The sequence below is a fragment of the Oncorhynchus tshawytscha genome, unplaced genomic scaffold (genome assembly GCF_018296145.1).
Source record: "Oncorhynchus tshawytscha isolate Ot180627B unplaced genomic scaffold, Otsh_v2.0 Un_contig_16422_pilon_pilon, whole genome shotgun sequence".
NCBI lineage: Eukaryota > Metazoa > Chordata > Actinopteri > Salmoniformes > Salmonidae > Oncorhynchus > Oncorhynchus tshawytscha.
This window is the reverse complement of record NW_024607813.1, coordinates 25,001-30,000: the sequence shown is the minus strand read 5'-3', so window position 1 is coordinate 30,000 and position 5,000 is coordinate 25,001. Positions and strand designations below refer to the sequence as shown.

Here is a 5,000-nt window from a genome sequence, read left to right as displayed (position 1 = left end):
GCCGGAGTCTCCCGCCTGTTCAGCGCAGCCAGAGCCTTTCTCCTCTACAGCGCTGCCGGAGCCTCCCGCCTGTTTAGCGCAGCCAGAGCCTTTCTCCTCTCCTGCGCTGCCGGAGTCTCCCGCCTATCTAGCGCTGTTAGAGCTTTCCTCATCTCCAGCGCTGCCGGAGTCTCCCGCCTGTTCAGCGCAGCCAGAGCTGCCAGTCTGCATGAAGCAGCCAGAGCTGTCAGTCTGCATGGAGCAGTCAGAGCTGTCAGTCTGCATGGAGCAGCCAGAGCTGTCAGTCTACATGAAGCAGCCCGAGCTGCCAGTCTGCATGAAGCAGCCAGTCTACATGGAGCAGCCAGAGCTGTCAGTCCGCATGGAGCAGCCAGAGCTGTCAGTCTACATGGAGCAGCCCAGCTGCCAGTCTGGAGCAGCCAGAGCTGTCAGTCTGCATGGAGCAGCCAGAGATGTCAGTCTGCATGAAGCAGCCAGAGCTGTCAGTCTGCATGGAGCAGCCAGTCTGCATGGAGCAGCCAGTCTGCATGGAGCTGCCAGTCTGCATGGAGCTGCCAGTCTGCATGGAGCTGCCAGTCTGCAAGGAGCTGTCAGTCTGCACGGAGCTGTCAGTCTGCACGGAGCTGTCAGTCTGCACGGAGCTGTCAGTCTGTAAGGAGCTGCCAGTCTGCAAGGAGCTGCCAGTCAGCACGGAGCCGCCAGAGCGGTCAGTCTGTAAGAAGCCGCCAGAGCTGTCAGCCTATATGGAGCAGCTAGTGCCGCCAGTCTGCCCAGCGCCACCAGTGCCCCCAGTCTGCCCAGCGTCGCCAGTCTGCCCAGCGTCGCCAGTCTGCCCAGCATCGTCAGTCTGCCCAGCGCCACCAGTCTGCCCAGCACCGCCAGTCTGCCCAGCACCGCCAGTCTGCCCAGTCTGCCGCCAGTCTGCCCAGCGTCGTCAGTCTGCCCAGCACCGCCAGTCTGCCCAGCGTCGTCAGTCTGCCCAGCGTCGTCAGTCTGCCCAGCAGCCAGTCTGCCCAGCTGCCCAGCACCGCCAGTCTGCCCAGCGCCGCCAGTCTGCCCAGCTCCGCCAGTCTGCCCAGCTCCGCCAGTCTGCCCAGCAGTCTGCCCAGCGCCGCCAGCGCCCAGCCAGTCTGCCCAGCGCCGCCAGTCTGCCCAGCGCCGCCAGTCTGCCCAGCGCCGCCAGTCTGCCCAGCGCCGCCAGATCTGCCAGTCAGCCAGACTCTTCCAGATCTGCCAGTCAGCCAGACTCTTCCAGATCTGCCAGTCAGCCAGACTCTTCCAGATCTGCCAGTCAGCCAGACTCTTCCAGATCTGTCAGTCAACCTGACTCTTCCAGATCTGTCAGTCAACCTGACTCTTCCAGATCTGTCAGTCAACCTGACTCTTCCAGATCTGTCAGTCAACCTGACTCTTCCAGATCTGTCAGTCAACCAGACTCTTCCAGATCTGCCAGTCAACCAGACTCTTCCAGATCTGCCAGTCAGCCAGGATCTGCCAGTCAGCCAGGATCTGCCAGTCAGCCAGGATCTGCCAGTCAGCCAGGATCTGCTGAAACCACCAGCCAGCCAGGAGCTGGTAGATCTATCGACCTGCCTGAGCTTCCTCTCACTCCTGAGCTTCCTCTCACTCCTGAGCTTCCTCTCACTCCTGAGCTTCCTCTCACTCCTGAGCTTCCTCTCACTCCTGAGCTTCCTCTCACTCCTGAGCTTCCTCTCACTCCCGAGCTTCCTCTCACTCCCGAGCTTCCTCTCACTCCCGAGCTTCCTCTCACTCCCGAGCTTCCTCTCACTCCCGAGCTTCCTCTCACTCCCGAGCTTCCCCTTAGTCCCGAGCTGCCCCTTAGTCCCGAGCTGCCTCGGTCCCGAGCTGTCCTTCAGTCCCGATCTGCTCCTCAGTCCAGTGGGGTTCTGGGTGAGGGACTACTAGGCCATGGTCGGCGGCGAGGGTGGACTATCCAGGGACGAAGGGAGAGGGGACTAAGACATTAAAGGAGTGGGGTCCACGTCCCGCGCCGGAGCCGCCACCATGGACAGACGCCCACCCGGACCCTCCCTATTGTTTTGAGGTGCGTTCGGGAGTCCGCACCTTAGGGGGGGGGTTCTGTCACGCCCTGGTCAAAGTATTTTGTGTTTATCTTTATGTATTTGGTCAGGCCAGGGTGTGGCATGGGGTTTTTGTAATTGTGGTGTGTTTGTCTTGGGGTTTTGGTGGTGGTATTGGGATTGTAGCTTAGTGGGTTGTCTAGCAAAGTCTATGGCTGTCTGGAGTGGTTTTCAATCAGAGGCAGGTGCTTATCGTTGTCTCTGATTGGGAACCATATTTAGGCAGCCATATTCTTTGAGTTTGTCGTGGGTGATTGTCCTTAGTGTCCTATGTGTACTCTTTGTTAGTTTGCACCAGATAGGCTGTTTCGGTTTCGTTTATTGTTTTTTGTAAGTTCGTGTTTCTTTGTTATATTAAACATGGATCGCAATCGACACGCTGCAGTTTGGTCCGACTCTCCATCACCACTATATGAAAACCGTTACAAACAGGTAGGCTACCCAACATTAAATACATTTAACAGGTAGGATACCCAACATTATATAACTACATTTAACAGGTAGGCTACCCAACATTAAATACATTTAACAGGTAGGATACCCAACATTAATTACATTTAACAGGTAGGATACCCAACATTAATTACATTTAACAGGTAGGCTACCCAACATTATATAACTACATTTAACAGGTAGGCTACCCAACATTATATAACTACATTTAACAGGTAGGCTACCCAACATTAAATACATTTAACAGGTAGGATACCCAACATTAATTACATTTAACAGGTAGGCTACCCAACATTAAATAACTACATTTAACAGGTGGGCTACCCAATATTAAATACATTTAACAGGTAGGCTACCTAACATTACACCGATGAGGAGCTCCAAGGATTGAACAGGCTCCCGAGTGGCGCAGCGGTCTTAAGCACTGTGTCTCAGTGCTTGAGGTGTCACTACAGACACCCTGGTTCGATTCCAGGCTGTATCACAACTGGTTGTTATTGTGAGTCCCGTAGGGTGGCGTACAATTGGCCCAGCATCGTCTGGGTTTGGCTGGTGTAGGCCGTCATTGTAAATAATATTTTTTTCTTAATTAACCAACTTGCACAGTGGAAACCTAAGGATCCGCCATTTTATTTATATTTTTTGCCTAAAATGACATACCCAAATCTAACTTCTGTAGCTCAGGACCTGAAGCAAGGATATGCATATTATTGGTACCATTTGAAAGGAAACACTTTGAAGTTTGTGAAAATGTAAAAGGAATGTGGGAGAATATAACACAATAGATCTGGTAAAAGATAATACAAAGAAAAAACCAACCATTGTATTTTTTTCATACCATCATCTTTGAAATGAAAGAGAAAGGCCATAATGTATTATTCCAGCCCAGGCGCAATTTAGATTTTGGCCACTAGATGGCAGCAGTGTATATACAACTTTTTAGACTGATCCAATGAACCTGTTCGAAGAGGCGTCACTACAGACACCCTGGTTCGATTCCAGGCTGTATCACAACCGGCTGTGATTGGGAGTTCCATAGGGCGTCGCCCGGGTTTGGCCGGGGTAGGCCGTCATTGTAAATAAGAATTTGTTCTTAACTGACTTACCGGGTTAAATAAATTAACATTCACAGGAACAAAACGGAAAGAAAAGAGGAGGGACTAACCTGGGGTGTATTCATGAGTGCACACCGTAGCAAACCCTAATAAAAACGTTTCGCTAAGGACAATGTTTTTGCAACGAAAACGAGAGCTTTCAGGGTGGCTTCGTTCCATTTGATTCCTAGTGAATAAACCCCTGAATTTGTATAATAAGAAACAGTTGCAAAGTGTTTTGCTGCGGTATGGACTAATGAACGCAGCCCATGTGTTGTATTGTGTTGGGTTTTGAACCTCGGGAGGTTATGGGAAGAGTAGCTGTTGTTGGTAAATGCTATGATATGATATGAATCATAATGAACTGAAACACCAAACGTTGTTTCTAAAGTCCTCTTTTCCTGTCTCCTCCCTGATCCTCCAACGGCCCACAATCCACTGTTCCTCCTCACTGTGAAAAATGACAGTTGGAACCCATCAACAAGGTATGTTCTCCTCCTCTGAACACACACGTGTGTGTGTGTGTGTGTGTGTGTGTGTGTGTGTATGCGTGCGTGCGTGCGTAGAGACAGAGAGAGGTGATAGAAGAGGAGCAGGTGTCAAATCACCAGTTAAACAGCCTTGACTCTGCTGTCAGATCTCAGTGGGCACAGTCCATCTCCTGTGTCTGCTCTAGTGACAACCCCCACACACACACACACACACATATACACACCACAGAGACACACCACACAGACACACACACACATACACACACCACACAGACACACACACCACACACCACAGAGATACACACACACCACATACCACACATACACACACCACACAGACATACACACCACACAGACACACACACACCACACACAGAGACACACACACACCACATACCACACCACACACAGACATACACACCACATACCACAGAGACACACACACACCACATACCACACATACACACACCACACAGACATACACACACACACAGACACACACACACACACACACCACACATACACACACCACACAGACATACACACCACACACCACACAGACACACACACACCACACACCACACACACACAGAGATACATACACACCACACAGACACACACACACACACCACACATACACACACCACACAGACATACACACCACACACCACACAGACACACACACACCCACACACCACACACACACAGAGATACATACACACCACATACCACACACATACACACACCACACAGACACACACATACCACACCACCACACACACACACACACACCACACACACACACACCACAGACCACACCACCACCACACCACACCACACAGACCACACCACACCACACA

General features: G+C 51.4%; 1 long non-coding RNA gene across 2 annotated transcripts in view; it reads left to right on the top strand.

Moving 5' to 3' along the window:
• The first annotated feature begins 2,024 nt into the window (after positions 1-2,024).
• LOC121842872 overlaps positions 2,025-5,000 on the top strand; it is an 8,440-nt gene continuing 5,464 nt past the window's right edge. Inside the window, exons 1-2 of one of the 2 annotated variants that reach the window (XR_006081343.1) lie at positions 2,025-2,065; positions 4,117-4,134. This is a non-coding gene — a long non-coding RNA (uncharacterized LOC121842872). Of the gene's footprint in view, positions 2,066-2,491; positions 2,535-4,116; positions 4,135-5,000 lie in introns of those variants that run through there. The other variant, XR_006081344.1, reaches the window with a different exon arrangement.